The sequence below is a fragment of the Heterodontus francisci genome, chromosome 33 (assembly GCF_036365525.1).
Source record: "Heterodontus francisci isolate sHetFra1 chromosome 33, sHetFra1.hap1, whole genome shotgun sequence".
In the NCBI taxonomy this organism is placed as follows: domain Eukaryota; kingdom Metazoa; phylum Chordata; class Chondrichthyes; order Heterodontiformes; family Heterodontidae; genus Heterodontus; species Heterodontus francisci.
Window position 1 is genome coordinate 46,825,952 of NC_090403.1, and position 18,669 is coordinate 46,844,620.

General features: G+C 40.7%; 1 protein-coding gene and 1 long non-coding RNA gene across 10 annotated transcripts in view; one reads left to right on the forward strand and one right to left on the reverse strand.

Moving 5' to 3' along the window:
• raraa (retinoic acid receptor, alpha a) overlaps positions 1 to 18,669 on the forward strand; it is a 594,392-nt gene that overhangs the window by 230,781 nt on the left and 344,942 nt on the right. The gene's annotated exons all lie outside the window — the stretch shown is intronic.
• The window catches only part of LOC137348177 (uncharacterized), a 123,682-nt gene continuing 110,314 nt past the window's right edge, over positions 5,302 to 18,669 (reverse strand). Inside the window, exon 3 of the long non-coding RNA XR_010969087.1 lies at positions 5,302 to 5,563. This is a non-coding gene — a long non-coding RNA (uncharacterized lncRNA). The remainder of the gene's footprint in view (positions 5,564 to 18,669) is intronic.

The window sequence follows — 18,669 nt, forward strand, 5'->3', positions numbered from 1 at the left end:
TGAAAGTGGCAGGGCAGGTTGAGCAAGTGGTTAATAAAGCATACAGTATCCTAGGCTTTATTAATAAGGGCATAGAGTACAAGAGCAAGGAAGTTATGTTGAACTTGTATAAGACACTAGTTTGGTCTCAGCTGGAGTATTGCGTCCAGTTCTGGGTGCTGCACTTTAGGAAAGGTGTGAGGGCATTAGAAAGATTACAGAAAAGATTGACGAGAATGGTTCCAGGAATGAGGAACTTCAGTTATGAAGATAGATTGGAGAAGTTAGGGCTGCTTTCTTTGGGGAAGAGAAGGCTGAGAGGTGATTTGATGGAGGTATTCAAAATCATGAGGGGTGTGGACTGATAGAGAGAAACTGTTTCCACACGTGAAAGGATCGAGAATGAGAGGGCACAGATTTAAAATATTTAGTAAGAGAAGCAAAAGTGACATGAGGAAAAACTTTTTCACGCAGAGAGTGGTTAAGGTCTGGAATGCACTGCCTGAAAGAGTGGTGGAGGCAGGTTCAATTGAAGCATTCAAAAGGGATTTAGACTGTTATATGTAAAGGAAGAATGTGCTGGGTTACGGTGAGAAGATGGGGGAATGGAACTGAGTAAATTGCTCTTTCGGAGAGCCAGTGTGGACACAATGGGCCGAATGGCTTCCTTCTGCACTGTAACAATTCTGTGATTCTAATTCTGTGACTATTTTCTTGCCTTCGGTCATAGTGCTAAATAAAGAGACTAGATCATTGAATCATCAGTTAAAGAGGTAGGAGCTGCTCTAATAACTTAGGGAGTTTATGTAGTATCAGGAATGGCCACTCAATTCACAGCAAAACCTTAAGCAGGAACTGATATTCCCCAGTTATGTGATTTACTCAGTTCTCAGCAGGAGAACGATCTCATGCAACTCAAGAAGCTTAAGTAATATTTTGACTGGAAGAATTGAGAAGTATTTGCAATATTTAACTGACAAGGAAATAAACTTGAGTACTGAGAGGTTTGTTATACATATGTAACTATATGTACATATATTACAATGCATTGACAAAACAAACATCAGTTTCATCTAGAATTGGGTCTACTTTTCAGGAATCCAACATTAGATTGCAGGAGTCAGAGTGAAAGAAAAGATTGGAAGCGTTTTGATAATGGACTGGATGTGGTGTTTGAAGCTTGGCTTCATACTTAATCATCAGCTGAGATTGTTAAGTTTAACATAAAGTAGCCAGGGAGGGACATTGAATCAGGGGCTATGTTGAGGAGATTGGACATGAACTCATCATTCTTTCAGTTTATTCCAGAAGTAATTCTTTGTGTGTCCTACTTTGAGACTTTTCAAAACTATAGTATTACAGGCATTTATTATTTATATACACAATATGTAGTGAATACTTTTATTTGAAAATCCATTTTCAAATTGAGCAGGGATGCCATCTAGTACTTTAAAACATTGAAAGTGTATATTATTGAATTTAAATTATGTGTCAGCTGTGGCTTAATTGGTAGCACTCTCGTCTCTGAATTACAACGTCGTGGGTTCAAGTCCCATTCCAGGATTTGAACTCAAAAATCAAGACAGACATTCTAGTGTAGTACTGAAGGAGTGCTGTGTTGTTGGAGGTGCTGTGTTTTAGATGAGACATTAAACTGGGCCCCACCTGTCCTCTCAGGTGGATGTAAAAGATGGCACTACTTAGAAGAAGAGCAAGGGAGTTTTTCCCGGTGTCCTGGTCAATATTTATCCCTCAATCAACGTCGCCAGAACAGATTATCTGGTCATTATCGTCTTGATCATTATCGTCTTGATCATTATCATATTTGAGGGAGCTTACATTACAACAGTGAGCGCACTTCAAAAAGTACTTCATTGGCTGTGGAGCACTTTGGGACGTCCTGTAGTCGTGAAAGCCGCTACATAAATTTTCTGTAAATTTTTGTTTTAATGTGTACTGGAGGGCAAAAGAACAAAATTAATAAACCTTAAACAAGCCAAGATTAGAAGATATATTTTTTTTTTCCTGCAGTAGATATTTGGAATAGACTCCCATCAAAAACAATTAATGCTACATTGAGTAACTCCTTTGAAAAGAGACATAAGGCACTTTTGCATTGAAAAGAATGCTCTTGGTGGCAAATGAGCAGTATCCCTGCCAACTGTGAAAATCTTGTGCAAAGCAGCTGAACTCTGTGCGTTGGGCATAACTGTTTATGAGTCCAAGAATGAAGGTTGATGCTACAGAAAACAAATGCCTCTTTCTGTTGTCCTGAAGGGGTTCTGGAGGGCATGGGATGTATAAAACGATGAGCTGCCCTGAAAGTTTGCAAGGTTTTATTTTGAGTGCCATTCTCCTGGAGCCTCAGCAGTAATGTAAAAGTACCAAGAGGAGATGATGTGGTGTATGTGAATACAATGATTTCAATCTTGCTGGGATTGTGGAAACGTCATTTGTAGAATGCATGCAAAGGTGAATAACTGGTAGATCAGTATTCTAGATTTTCCATCTGATTAATTTTAAGGTGAGGGAGAAATGTTTATAGTTTTATCTACCTGTAAGTTTAGCCCAAGGCTATTCACTTCACTCAGGATATTAAATAAATTGTGAACCCATAATAGTCCAAAGAGCGCATAGATGCAAGTGGAAGGCTGTATGCATCAAATGACTTTTCTCGTGTTCTTACATATTCTTGAGACAGTAGCCTACACCAACCATTTTATTTCATAGCGGGTTGAAACCCCACTCCAGGGACTAGATAACATAATCTAGGCTGATAGTGCAGTACTGAGTGAGCATTGTACTGTTAAAGCTGCTACCTTTCAGGTAAACGTTAAACTAAGTCCCAATCTGCTCCGTGATGGGTGTAAAAGATCCAATGGCACTATTCAAAGGAGAGGTGGAGAGCACTCCTAGAGTTCTGGCCAACACTGATCTCTCATCCAACACATATAACACATGATCTGATCATTCTTTTCATTGCTATTTGTGGGAGATTGCTGTGTGCAAATTAGCTGCCTATATTGCAACAGTGTTGGCATGTCAAAAGTACTTTATTGGTTGTAAAGCACTTTGGGACATCCTGAGGTCATGAAAGGTGTTATATAATTCCAAGATCATCTTTTTGCTGTGTTTGCCCGCAAAACAGCAGAGACCACACTTCAAAAGTAGATAATTTGCTGTGAAGCCCCTTGGAATGTCCTGATTATGTGAAAGGCAGCATACGTTTGCAAGTTTATATGTTTGTACATTTAGCTTAATTTAATACTGTGTAGCAGAACATCCAAGCAATAACTCCAGTTGCATTTTTATGACCAACTACATCAAGCAGTCATGGTGGAATTTGCATTATTCTTGCACTAACTTCTCACAAAATTTTACCTGCTATTCAATTTTGAAGTGTGTGTGGAAAGAGAGCGCCCGTACCCCCTTTGCCTGTAGGTGCTCTTATATTTTAATTCAGATTTTGGGAGTTGACTTCAGACATTTATGTATTGATGTGAAATCCATTTTGTGCAGCTGTAAACTTGTCTTGTGGACCTAAAATTGGATTTAGCAATAAACCCTGGGAACTGGTTTTTGAATGTTAGTGTTTCAAAATCCAAATTAAAAGAACAATATGCGAACAGCTCTTGTTTATTATATTGAAATGCTGTAGCATCTATTCTGATGGGAATTCAAGTCAGAGAAAGTTTGGATTGATTTAAGAAATTTGAATGTCAACTGCAAGTTACATAAACTTAACTTTAATTTTAGATGATGCCCATTGTGAGAAAAATGGCAAGTTATCACTTGTAATGTAGGTTGTAGAATAGGAGCATGATAAAAGCTAGGTAAAGTTCAATATACAGGACTTGAGTTATTTATTGACTTGGGGAGTGTCTCAGAAAACTTGTATTTTCTTTCTGTTTGAAGTCTACCTTTCGCCTTAAAGTTTTCAGTTGCCACGAACATTGTAACCTGACTGCTCTCCTATAATCACTCTTAAAGTAAATGCACTGTGTCCTGTAGTAGACTAACACCCAGGTTCAATCCCTTTTCTGCCTGAGTTTACTGAAGAACTGGAGCTCTGCAATGGCATTTAGTGTCAGTTTCCCTAGACTTGGATGAGGAAAGAATTCCAGGAGTTTTTTTTTAATCATTCTTTGGGATGTGGGTGTTGCTGGCAAGGCCAGCATTTATTGCCCATTCCTAGTTTCCCTTGAGAAGACAGTGTAAGGTTTTCTCCTTGACCCGCTGCAGTCCATGAAAGTGAAGATATTTTCATAGTGAGGTTATGTATCGGAATTTTTCAGGATTTTGACCCTGTGGCAAAGGAACGCCTATTATATGTCCAAGTCAGGATGGTGTGTGACTTGGAGGTGATGGAGGTCTTGCTTCTACCAATCCCTTGTCAAGGGAATATACTTGAGGTTTGGTATGACCTCCACACAAAAATAGCCTGATGAAATTTACTGTCGAGGCTCAAATAAATGAGTACTGAATACTCTTTGCTGTCTGGAATCATACCCTGTTTTACATTAGTGTTTTTGAGAGAAGGGAAAAAGAATGAATTCATTGAACTCCCTTTTTACCAGTTGTCGGAGAGAGGAACCCAATTCCTTGTTTCCTGGCTTAATTCTGAGCCTGGTTACGTAGGTGGAATTTCATTTAATGAAATGATTGCTATGTATTAAATTATGGTGCAAGACTGACTGTTGATTTTGTAAAGTGAGCACATCTTGGGTCTATACTGTACTTAAGCATTAATGAACCAGCATAACTGCCCACTAAATGCGCAATGTTGAGTCATTATGCATTTCAGTTGTTTAAAACAGAACATTTTAAGCCTAATAGAAACTTTTCATTTAGTCACACCGATAGGTTAGAGGGTAAATGTCATTGCCTGGTATAGTGCTAAACCATGCTGGCCTGAAGATCTGAGATTCAATTCCAGTTCCATGCTGGGTTATCTTATTGCAGTTGGGGCACTCACTGCACCTAAGTTAGGGAAGGGGAGAATGCCAGCCTGGCACCTAATCATTGTCCAATGACTACTATGAAGTATACATTTAGACATCAGTTGAGTGTTGAACTGCAACGTCCATGGTTGAATATCCCACCAACATTTACTATCAAGGCTCACACATGAAGATATGGCTACTTGGGTGAGGTATTGGAGGCTGACCGTATCCCAGCAAAAACTCAATACCTTGAAAAGAGGAGGAGAGAAAATGAGAGATAAAAATCCATTTATTGTTAACCTTACTAGTTTACTGCCATCTGTTCCACATATATTCAATCTAAAGGTGTGTCAGTTTGCAAAAATTCTGCTACCTTCTATATAAATCCTGAAAAATCTTTCAGCTTTCAAAATCCAGACTTTTTATGATAAATCAAGAAATGTGGAGCACAATTGGTGAGATTCCCAAAAAATGTTTCTGAAGTGGAGTATTTCCAGAATACGCTAAAAATTGCAATCTTCAGCAATGAACGCCTCCTTTTGTCTTGATAGGGTTACAGAGTGCACTGAACAACCAAATCATTTTTAGAGTAACTGCTTGCCTCCAAGTGTCTGGTCCGTGGGTAGAGTGAGAAGCGGATCCTGGGGTGGATTTAATCAGAAAAAGGTTGGTTAACACTAAACTGTTTTAAAGGAGAAAAGATATTCACAAACAGAATGTTCCAGGCATGGCCTGAACAATCATTGTTTTATGTGGGTAGTTTGACTGATTGCCAGTGTTAGTATTTCTGCACGATTCAGCGATTCAACTCTCAAAGTACTGTGCTACTTGGTACCACAGCAATGACATTTCGAATGTTAAAACTACAGCTTCCCCATTCCTTATTCCATTTATACATTTGTATTGACATTAAGCAACAGATACAAAATTTGAATGTCTTCACTTAGAATTTCCTAATCATTTTAATTTTGTTGTTGTTTAACTTTTCTTTGAATTGTAGAGACCAGAAGAGACAAGTTTTGATTCCTGGTCTTTTGCTGAGTTAGCTGGTCTCAGTGGGGGCAACCTTAGAGATGTTGTACTTCGCCTCTGTACGGCTGAGCTACGAAGAGAAAAATCACTGCAGATTCCAGCTGTTGAACATCTGAACATGTGAATTAGGAGCAGGAGTAGGCCACTCGGCCCTTCGAACCTGCTGCGCCATTCAATAAGTTCATGGCTGAACTGATAACTCCACATTTCCACCTACCCCTGATAACCTTTCACCCCCTTGCTTATCAAGAAGCTATCTACCTCTGCCTTAAAAATATTCAAAGTCTGTGCTTCCACCAACTTTTGAGGAAGAGCGTTCCAAAGACCCGCGACCCTCTGAGAGAAAAATTTCTTCTCATCTCTGTCTTAAATGGGCGGCCCCTTATTTTTAAACAGTGACCCCTAGTTCTAGATTCTCCCACAAGGGGAAACATCCTTTCCACATCCATCCTGTCAAGACCCCTCAGGATCTTATATGTTTCAATCAAGTCGCCTCTTACTCTTCTAAATTCCAGCGGATACAAGCCTAGACTGTCCAATCTTTCCTCGTAAGACAGCCCACACTACCCAGGTATTAGTCGAGTAAACCTTCTCTGTACTGCCTCCAACACATTTACATCCTTCCTTAAATAAGGAGACCAGTACTGTACACAGTACTCCAGATGTGGTGTCTCCAATACCCTGTATAGCTGAAGCGATAAACAATAGCATTCTATTAGCTTTCCTAATTACGTGCTGTACCTGCATGCGAACCTTTTGCGATTCATGTACTAGGACACCCAGATCCCTCTGCATCTCAGAGCTCTGCAATCTCTCACCATTTAGATAATATGCTTTTTTATTCTGGCTGCCAAAGTGGACAATTTCCCACTTTCCCACATTATACTCCATTTGCCAGGTCTTTTCCCACTCACTTAACCTATCTATATCCCTTTGTAGCCCCCTTCTGTCCTCTTCACAAGTTACTTTCCTACCTATCTTTGTGTCATCAGCAAATTTAGCAACCATACCTTCAGTCCCTTCATCTAAATCATTTATGTAAATTTTAAAAAGTTGAGGCCCCAGCACAGATCCCTGTGACACGCCACTTGCTGCATCTTGCTAACCAGAAAATGACCCATTCATGCCTGCTCTCTGTTTCCTGTTAGCCAGCCAATCTTCTATCCATGCCACCCCTTACACCATGAAATTTAATTTTCTGCAATAACTTTTGATATCGCACCTTATTAAATGCCTTCTGGAAATCTAAGTACAATATATCCACCAGTTCCCCTTTATTCACAGCACATGTAACTTCCTCAAAGAACTCCAATAAATTGGTTATACATGATTTCCCTTTCACAAAACCATGTTGACTGCCTGATTACCTTCAATTTTTCTAAATATCCTGCAATAACGTCTTTAATAATAGCTTCTAACATTTTCCGTTAAGCTAACTGGCCTGTAGCTTCCTGCTTTCTGTCTCCCTCCTTTTTGAATAAAGGAGTTATATTCGCTATTTTCCAATCTAACGGAACCTTCCCCGAATCAAGGGAATTTTGGAAAATTAAAACTAATGCATCAACTATCTCACTAGCCACTTCTTTTAAAACCCTAGGATGAAGTCCATCAGGACCCGGGGCCTTCTCAGCCCGCAGCTCCAACAATTTGTTCAGTACTACTTCCCTGGTGATTGTAATTTTCTTGAGTTTCTCCCTTCCTTCCATTTCCTGACTTACAGCTAATACTTGTATCCTCAATAGTGAAGACTGATGCAAAATACCTGTTCAATTCATCTGCCATCTCCTTATTATCCATCATTAATTCCCCAGACTCACTTTCTGTAGGACCAACGCTCACTTTGTTAACTTTTCTTGTTTAAATATCTATAGAAACTCTTCCTATCTGTCTTTATATTTCTAGATAGCTGTGTCCCATACTCTATTTTACCTTCCTTATCAATCTTTTAGTCATTCTTTGCTGTTTTTATATTCTGTCCAATCTTCTGACCTGCCTCCCATCTTTGCGCAATTATATGCTTTTTCTTTAAGTTTGATACTATCCCGACTCTCTGTCTTCTGTGAGTTAACCAATCTTCAATCCATGCTAATACATTACCCCCGATACCATGAGCTCCTATCTTGTGCAATAATCTTTTATGTGGCACCTTATCGAATGCCTTCTGGAAATCCAAATACACTACATCTGCCGGTTCCCCTTTATAAACTCAGCTTGTCATATCCTCAAAGAACTCTAGCAAATTTGTCAAACATGATATTCCTTCACAAAACCATGTCAACTCTGTTTGATTGCGTTAAGCTTTTCTAAATGTCCTGCTATTTCTTTCTTAATAATGGACTCTAGCATTTTCCCAATGACCGATGTTAGGCTGACTGGCCTATAGTTTCCTGCTTTTTGTCTCCCTCCCTTTTTGAACAGGGGCGTCACATTAGTGGTCTTCCAATCCGCTGGGACCATCCCGGAATCCAGTGAGTTCTGGAATATTTCGAGCAATGGGTTAACCCCTTTACAGTTTACAGGTTACAGCTTACACATATGGTGCCTCTCATGTCATTAGGGCATCCCAAAACGCTTTACAGCCAATGAAGTGCATTTGTTGTGCATTCACTGTTGTAATGTAGGAAACACGGCAAACAATTTGCACACAGCATGGCCCCACAAAGAGCCGTGAGATGCTTGACTAGATAATCTGTTTTTTTAGTGGTGCTAGTTGTGGGTTAAATACTGGCTAGGATAATGGGAAAACTCCTCTGCCCGTCTTTGAATAGTGTCTTAGATCTTTTTCATCCACTTGTAAAGTCAGATCGGGCTTTAGTTTAACATTTCATCTGAAAGACAGCAGCTCTGCCGGTGCAGCACTCACTCAGTACTGCACTGGTGTGATTTTGTGCTTAAATTTCTGGAGTGGGTCTTGAACCCAGCACTTTCTGATTTGGGCAAGAGTGCTACCAGCTGAGCCACAGCTATGGTTAAAAAATATGATGATGTTCACGGTCAAGCCTGCATAGGAGAGCTACTAGAGGGCTCCAAATGCCTGTTAAGAATGTATCCCAGCCAGAGTCAGCACTTTCAGGAGAGAAAAATAAATGATCAAAATATTATAGTTCTTGATAGCTCCCATTGTAAACATAAACGTGGCCTACTTTGTTTTTTTCAATTTATAATTTTTTTTAATAACTTCATATAATTATGCACTAACATGCTGGGGGCTTTCATCCTCCCTTAGGCTTTTAATATAGCTCCTTGTAGCAGACGCCTGATAAATTCTGCAGCTTCCACCTCCTCCGGAATACCACTGTTTTGTCGCTGCTGTACACGCCTCAGGGCAGAAGTCTTGCAGTTATGCTGGTAGGTTTCACTGCCTACTGACAGCTGAGGGTGCCTGCGGCAGCCAACATAGTTGTGTTGGCAAAAATATTTTATTTCAGACATCACAACATGTTTGGTAGCAGGAGCCTTTCATTTTTGCTGCTAATATTTCACTCTCTCTGTAAGTGGATCTGGCAAAAGGAGCCTCAGTTCTGGAATGATGTTGTATCCATTTTATAGAAACAAACAGAATGCAAGTGAACACACGGTTCTTCCCTCGATCTTTAGCCAATATAAGTTTACCATCTGCTTAAAATGAAGCACATCTTTTTGATACGTTTGCCAAGGTCAGAGGTGCCAGACAAGACGTCTAAATTTCAGTTTCCTGGACAATAAACTGGCAGAGATGATAGGAAAGTCTTTACTGTCTCAAACTCTTCAGTATTGGTACTGATGCTGCGAGCTGGTTGCATAAATTTTCTTGGTAATTCTTGAAAGTTGTGTGTGTGTATAGAGAATCATAACTTTTGTACCAAACGTTTGAATGTATAGTGAGAAGAACCATGGAACAAGACATCAGTACTCTAGTATGGGAAGTTGCAGTGACCTTATTTTGGTCAGCTACTTTCTTCCCCCTTGCTGCTGAAATGACATTCCATCATAAATAGGGAACATTTAACTGCAGGTGACAATGGTCAAGTCTTAGAATGGGTCTTAATCTCATTACTTTCTGATTCAGAGATATTACAAACAAAGCCAAGCTGACACTTATGCAACAGTTTCACCTCCACTGCTCTCACTATTGTATGAATTTATAGTGGGGAAGGGGCAGTTTCTGCAGCCACCACAACCATCTATGCTGCTCACTGTCTTAATTTCATAAACAGCAACAATTTCATTGGGCTGATACCTTCCGCAATGACTAGGAAAAGTCTGTACGAACCAGCAACATTGCTGGCTTGTATGGAAGCAGACTAGAGCGCTTCAGCGACTGAACCACTCGCGACCAAAGAAAGCTGGCTGTCTGTGACTTGAGCCCTACTGAGCAAACTGCTTCGCATTTATCGCGATCAGAAGTTGGACTGTTGTTTGAGGTGTGGATGAAACCCACTTATTTTGTTCATGTGTGTTGCTCATTTTATCAACGCTAATAGTTTTGTGCTGGCTTCATGGGGATAGATTTTCAATTTGCTGCTCAAACATAAAGATTGGGCTGCGGATCAGCGACCTGTTATAGAAACCACACAATTTTCATGTCTATTGAAATTGATGGGGATGTGAATGGGGCAGTTTCTATAATTGACGGCTAATCCATAATGCCAGTTTTGTACCTGGGCACCAAGTTGAAAATCTACCCCCATCTGTCCCATTAGCACCAAACTGTGCATACAAATGAACTATAATCAGCTAGCTCTCAGCCATGCTCATCGGTGAAAGCTCAATACTCTTATTTGGACAATAACCATATGCTGATTAGGATGGATCAAAACAGTTCCACAAAAGAATAGTGCCACCTGAATCCAAGTGGTTTGGTAATCAGATAGCAGCATTTTGAACAGTATTGACCAGGCTTGGTAGGCCACAGAAGATTATTGCAGCCTGGGAGATGAAATTTGAACTTATACAGGGCCCTGGTCTAAAGGCAAAAATCTCTTAGTTCTATTGGTATATCTTAAAAGTTATTGACTCTTCCCTTCGAGCCACATTTAGTCAAATTAAACAGTTAGATATTTGAAGTAATTCAGTATGTATTCTTTTCATCAGCTTCAAATAACCACTCAAGTGAATAAGTTCCTCTTTACTGTTGTATGCAAAGTAGGCCGGAAGTGGAGAAAAGCAAGGAAGCTTCACATGTAAACCCCCAAAGGAATTAATGTGCACATTTTACTGTGGTCAGTTTTGCTTCCTGTTTTATGGGTGTGACTCTAGTTTTTAACTATTCGATAGACTTGCACAGTAAGTAGGTCTGAAAACAAAATGACTATGGTTGCTTGATGGTGCACTGATCAAAGTTCAAATCACAACCTCAAATGAAACTGATGTTTTGGCTTTTCCAAGCTGCTGAGTCGCCAGTTTTGCCTGATTTATCAGCCACAAAAACAAATGTAAAAAAAAATCACAATTAAGTTTCCTTTGCTCCTTGATTGAGCCTGTAGAGAAGTTGTGGCAGTCCAGTGAGTGATGAGCACTAAGGTCCATGTTTGCTGTGATGTAACACTTTGGGGCCAAAGCTTCATTCAGTTTGGCTACACATGGGCTTTCTTGGGAGGTCTGTAGGTCTGAGTCAGCTAGTTTGGAAATTATTAAAAACTTTTCTCCAGTTTTATCCCCTCTTTGCCTGAATGGTCTGACTCCTGCTGGAATATGCTTCTCTGGACATTGACTTGTCTAGGTACCTATAATATTCTTCATGTATGAGTCTTGACAGTGAATGGATACTTGACCTTAGAAGACATCACAGCTCAGCCTATTTCTGGCCCCATGCAACATTTACACATGTGTACTTTCCAGCAGAAGATACTGCACATCAATCCAGAGTGAAAGCAGAGCTGATTTTTCTATCCGGATAGGGACTTTCGAGCCAGTTGTGGGTCGACTCCTGCCCCTACTAAAATCTGCAAACTTAGCAAAAAGACATTGAATTCATCCCAAAATTTGGCCTCTGTTTTACCATAATAAACAACCCAAGCTAAGAGTTTCAAATCAGTCCCAGTATCTCCAAGACCTACCTCAGGGATAGTATCACTCCGGTGGCAGTTTGGATACTCTCGCAGATACCTTCTTGACCTGAATCTCTAACTCGCCCTGTTGACTGGCTCCTTCCTACAATCTCTTGCTGTTACTTCATGCATCACCTGAGTGGAAATTTTTTTTGAGAAGTAAATAAATAACCCAGTATGCACTTGCACACACAATTTTTGAATGCGAATTGAGGTACCCAACAATTCTAACAATGCCAGCACCACTGATACGATTTTCTACCACTGATCTCAGACTAATGAGAAGCCAGTCTAAGCATAGGAAAGTTAAAGTAAAACAGAAAGAGACTATACTTCAGTGAGTGGCTCAGCAGAAGCTGTAATAATAACGGGATTGAATAAAAGCATTGCTAAGAGTTTGTCATCTGTTGATCTGGTTAAGGAAGTGAGTAGTTGACTCCTACTAAACCAGGTAAATCCTAGGTTCCATTTCTGGTCTTTGCTGAGTTAGCTGACCTCAGCTGAGGTGACAGCAGGCAGAAAAGAGTTGGGTTCGGTGCCATGGGTGAGGGAGGAAACATTCAGCCAGTGTTTCCACTTCTGATTACTCTGTTGTGGTCTTTGATATTGGTGCAATTTTTTTTTTAGGAGCAGCAGTAGACTATATGACCCATCGAGCCTGCTCTGCCATTCAATACGATCATGGCTGATCTTGGGCTTCAATTCCACTTTCCTGCCTGCTCCCCATATCCCTTGATTCCCTGCAAGGCCAAAAATCTATCTATCCCAGCCTTAAATGTATTCAATGATGGAGCATCCACAACCCTCAGTGGTGGAGATTTCCAAAGATTCACAACCCTTTGAGTGATGTAATTTCTCCTCATCTCAGTCCTGAATGATTGACCCCTTATCCTGAGACTGTGTCCCCGTGTTCTAGATTCCCTGACCAGTGGAAACAATCTCTCAGCTTCTACCCTATCGAGCCCTTTCAGAATCTTGCATGTCTCAATTAGATCGCCTCTCATTCTTCTAAACTCCAGAGAATATAGGCCGAATTTACTCAACCCCTCATCATAGGACACCCCCCTCATCCCAGGGACCAATCTAGGAAATCTTGGCTGCACTGCCTCCAGTGCAAGTATATCCTTTCTTAAATGGAGAGACCAAAACTGTACACAGTATTCCAGGTGCGGTCTCACCAAAGCCCGGTACAATTTTAGTAAGACTTCTTTATTCCCGTACTCCAATCCCTTTGCAATAAAGGTCAACATGCCATTTGCCTTCCTAATAGCCTGCTACACCTGCATGTTAACTTTGTGCGTTCCTTGTACAAGTACCCCCAAGTGTCTCTGCTTTTAAAAAATATTCTGCTTTTTCTATTTTTATGACCAAAGTGAGCAACTTCACACTTCCCTACATTATACTGCATTTGCCATCTTGTTGCCCACTCACTTAACCTGTTTATATCTCTTTGCAGCCTCTCTGCATCCTCCCCACAGCTTACCTTTCCACTGAGCTTTATATCATCAGCAAACTTAGAAACATTACTCTCTGTCTCTTCATCCAAGTCATTAATATAGAGTGTAAATAGCTGAGGCCCCAGCACTGATCCTTATGGCATCCCGCTATTCACTACCTGCCAATTGAAAATGCCCCATTTATGCTCACTCTTTGCTTCCTATCTGTTAACCAATTCTCTTTCCATGCTAATATATTACTCCCAACACCATGAGCCCTTACCTTGCCTATTAATCTTTTATGTGGCACCTTATCAAATGCCTTTTGAAAATCCAAGTATACTACATCTACTGGTTCCCCTTTATCTACCTTACTAGTTACATCCTCAAAAAACTCTTAAATTTGTCAAACAGAATCTCCCTTTAGTAAAATCATGCTGACTTGCTCTAATCATACTATGCTTTTCCAAGTGCAATGTTAAGACTTCCTTATTAATAGTTTCCAGCATCTTCCCAATGACTGATAGGCTAACTGGCCTGTAGTTCCCTGTTTTCTTTCTACCTCCTTTCTTGAAAAGCAGCATAACATTTGCCGACTTCCAATCTGACAGGATCATTCCTGAATCTAAGGAATTCTGGAAAGTCATAGCCAGCGCATCCACTATCTCTGCAGCTATCTCTTTTAGAACTCTTGGATGTAGACCATCTGGTCCCGGGGACTTGTCAGATCTTAGTCCCTCGAGTTTCTCCAATACCTCTTCTCGACTGATATCAATATCCTTAATTTCTTCACTCTTTTTAGCCCCTAGGTTACTGCCTATTTCTGGTATGGAACTTGTGTCTTCCACTGTGAAGACAGACACAAAATATTTTTTCAATGCCTCTGCCATTTCCTCATTTCCCGTGATGATTTCTCCTGTCTTTGCCTCTAAGGGACCAATGTCTACTTTAGCTACTCTGTTGCTTTTTATGTATTTATAAAAGTTCTTACAATCTTTTTTTATTGCTGGCTAGTTTACTCTCATTCTATTTTTTCCCTTTTTATCAACTTTTTGGTAGCCCTTTGCTGGTTTCTAAAACACTCCCAATCCTTCGACTTGCTACTATATTTTGCAACATTGTCAGCCTCTTTCAGTCTAATACCCACTTTAACTTCCTGAGTGAGCCACGGATGGACAAGTTTTTGTTTTTGAATGGAATGTACTTTTGTTGAACCCTTTGAATTGTTTCTTTAAATGTTTCCCACTGTTCATTTACTGCCATACTTTCCAGTCTATTTACTCAATTAACCTTAGCCAGTTCTCCCCTCATACTTTTGTAATTGGCTTTGTTTAAGTTTAAAATTCTTGTTTGTGATTGAAATGTGTCACTTTCAAACTTAACACGAAATTCAGTGGTATTATGATCACTATTTCCCAATGGATCTTTTACTATGACGTTGCTTATTAACCCTGCTTCATTACATAAGGTAGCTTTATCCCTAGTTGGTTCTACAACGTATTGCTCCAAGAAACTGTCACGAAAGCATTCTACAAATTCATCTGCTAGACTACTGTTGCCAATTTGATTGGCCCAGTCCATATGGAGATTAAAGTCCCGCACAATTAATACATTACCTTTTTTACATGCTCCAATAATTTCCCCTTTATTGTTGTGTCCAATAATATAACTACTGTTAGGGGGCCTGTAAATTACTCCTACCAGTGTATTCTGACTCCTGCTATTCCTAAGTTCCACCCAAACTGATTCTACTTCATTTTTGTTTATTCATTCATGGGATGTGGGCATCGCTGGCGAGGCGAGCATTTATTGCCCGTCCCTAATTGCCCTTGAGGAGATGGTGGTGAGCTGCCTTCTTGAACCGCTGCAGTCCATGTGATCTTCTGAGGCCAGATCCCTTCTTATTAATGTCCTTATGCCATCCTTTACTATCAGGGCGACCCTGTTCCTTTGCCATTCTGTCTGTCCGAAATATTCTGTACCCTGGAATATTTATTTCCCAACCTTGATTGCCTTGTAGTCATGTCTCGGTAATGGCAATTAGATCAAGATCATTTACCTCTATTCGTGCCACTAGTTCATCTATCCTATTACAGATGCTTCGTGCATTCAGATAAAGGAACTTCAATTTCATTTTTTTACCTCTATTCCCTGCAATGACCTTATTTGCCAATGTACAATTTTTGTTAAACTCTCCCTCCCTTCCTGTCCCATTCTGTTGGGAGTTACTCACATCACTATCCTGCTTCGATGCTTTGACCCCTCTCTTTGGATTTCTAAATTTCCCTATATCCGAACCTTCCCCCCCCACACACCCCGTTAGTTTAAAGCCCTGTCCACAGCCCTAGTTATGAAATTGGCTAGGACACTGGTTCCAGCCCGGTTCAGGTGAAGCCCGTCACAACAGAATAGCTCCCTCTTCCCTGAGTACTAATGCCAGTTCCCCAAGAATCAAAACCCCTTCTTCCCACACTACTATTTGAGCCATGCGTTTAGTTCTCTAATCTGCTTGACCCTGTGCCAATTTGCACATGGCGCAGGTAACAATCCGGAGATGATCACCTTTGATGTTCTGCACTTTAGTTTGGAAAATTATTTCTGGTTCTACCTTTGTCGTTGGTTCCCATATGTGGAGATTGGATGAAGACCTGGTTGAGCATGGCTGTGATGAAACCTGTATTTGAATAGCCCATCAACATTTTCTCAAGGCTCACATGTGAAGAATGCCTACCCAGACAAGCGGTTGCTTTCCATCTGTATAACCAGATCCCAGCAAGGAGTTACACCTTTAAGAAATAAGGAAGGGGGAAATAAAAAGATTCATGAAAAATGCTGCCTTGGGAAAGTCTGCCATCTCCCTTCAAGAAAGTATATCTTGATGAGGCCCATGAATTTGCCATTTTAATTGTTGGGCATGTGGATAACAAAATTCAAAGCATGCGCTTGTTTGTACTAAAATGCTGCTTTGTGACATAATATTGCAGCAGGTTGGCATTTTAATTACTGTGGTGCTGCTTAGATATTGGTGAAGCTTGAGAAAAATAATTTCCGACTAGGTGCATAGCTGTATTGCTTCACAAAGAGGCAAGCCCACTTTGAACATTTCACTCAGCGTTAATTAAACTGCCAGCCGTCTGTTTTCGGCAGCTGTATTTGTTCTCTCTCAAACCTAACAGGTTTCTAATTTAATTTATTAGGACCTGCATCTACCAGAATTGAAATGACAGGTTAGCAGTGTAAGTAAATGGAGCCTGCACCTGGTTTAATCTGTCACTCTTGAGCAGAGTCATAATTACTCTTGCAAGCTGCCACCACAATCAGTTTTTGGGCATGAAATGCTACTGGCTGTCAGTTGAATTTCGTAGCCATACCTGCCTTAAGTAGCAAGTTTAGTAAGTAATAAGGTTCTGGAGATTTGCACTTTGAACAAGTTCACTCTGTTTGTAGTAATACAGTATTATTGCAGTGATGCATGTACAATTAAACTTTTTTATTGATTATACAAGGCACCATACCCTCATCCTGATCTTGTTCGCTGCCTCTGGTGATAAAGTCCTTCTCCGTTGTCTGAAGTAAAGTTCAGCTCCTGATTGCTGGTTAGAGGGTGTGCTCAGGGCCTCACCATTTTATCGACCTTCTTTGGCTTCCTTATCCAAAAAAGGACAATTTATTTTTTTGAGGGGGTGGGGGCACATCGTTCGCTGGCTTGCCTCCCCTCCCGGGTGGGGCCCATTTGCAGCCATATTGGTGCACTATGTCCCAGATGTACGCCAGGTCTCATACGGAACAAGGAAGCATGAATTCCTAACATAGGGAGTCCCCAATTCCTCCTCCTCCTTCTTCTTTGGCCTCCTTGTCTCGAGAGACAATGGTTAAGCGCCTAGAAGTGGTCAGTGGTTTGTGGAGCAGCGCTTGGAGTGACTATAAAGGCCAATTCTAGAGTGACAGACTCTTCCACAGGCACTGCTCCACATCCCCTCAAAGGGAGTGTAGAGATGCCATTCCGTTTTGGTTGCTGCTCAGGCTAAAGCCTAGCTCGGGTATAAAATTAAAACCCGACCCGACCACTGCCAACCCAAACCCGAGCCCTTTATTTTTTTTTCGCGCCTGACCCGACACAACTCTCCTTCATCTCTTCCGGCAGCAGGCTATTCCTGCAGCTGGAGTTGTAGGGAATCATGGGTAAGCCTGATCCCATGACTTCCCGGAAGCAGTGTCCAGCCCAACCCGACCCAAGCCCGAATGCTGGACTTGGAATTTCAACCCGAACCTGACACATGTAGTCGGGTTCGGGTCGGGTAGCCAGGCTTTAGCTCAGGCTATCTTAGCCCCACCGTATTTTCAAGCTGTTCGGCAATAGTCCAGCCAGAGTTGCACTGTAAGTCAGCTGGAAGAGACAAGCCAGGGAAATTTGACCACTAACTGTTTAAATTCACTGATGAGGAGGATGCTGGTTGATCATACTGGGCAGGGCCATGAGAGAGATAATGAGGAATTTCTACTGCACCCTGTTAATGCGTATTTTTCACCTTTTGGTGCAATAGGTTACCTGATGGCTAAGTGAAGAGATTTTACAAGTTAGTGCCCTGGTGCAGAATTTAGAGTGACCGAAGTACACATTGGAAATTCAGATGAATGAAGGATGAATCCTTCTCACACCTGATTTTCCATTCATTCATTTATTTAATGGAAAATGTGGCAGGATGCACTGACTTCCACACTCAAAATCCTGAAATACATGCTCATTGCACAAAGGTCTGTACCAGGAGTGCTAATTCATGAAATTTACCCTAAGATAACAATCTCATCGTGTCACAACAATTCTGTGTTTATTTCTGATTTCACAGCTTGTCTGTGGCACTCAGTGTAAACAAGATATTAAGTATTCAGTAGGATTATTTTACTACGTTTAAGAAATGTTATTTCCCAGTGAGGGAAGAGTGAAGAACTTTCCTAAAATAAACACAGTAATCTAGCAAAGGATAGTGTAAATCTGGAACTTTTTTCCCTGAAGGCTGTGGATGCTGGGTGATAATTGAGATTTTCAAGACTGAGATCGATTAAAGTTTTGTTAGGTAAGCGTATCAACGGATATGGAGCAATGTCAGCTAAAGATAGTTGAGATACAGGTAAATCATAATCTAATTGAATGGCAGGCAGACTTAAGGGGCTGAATGGCCTACTCCGGTTCCAATGTTTCCTGTTTTCCTTGTGTAGAATTGTTTGGTTTTAAATTATTCTGTGTTTTGG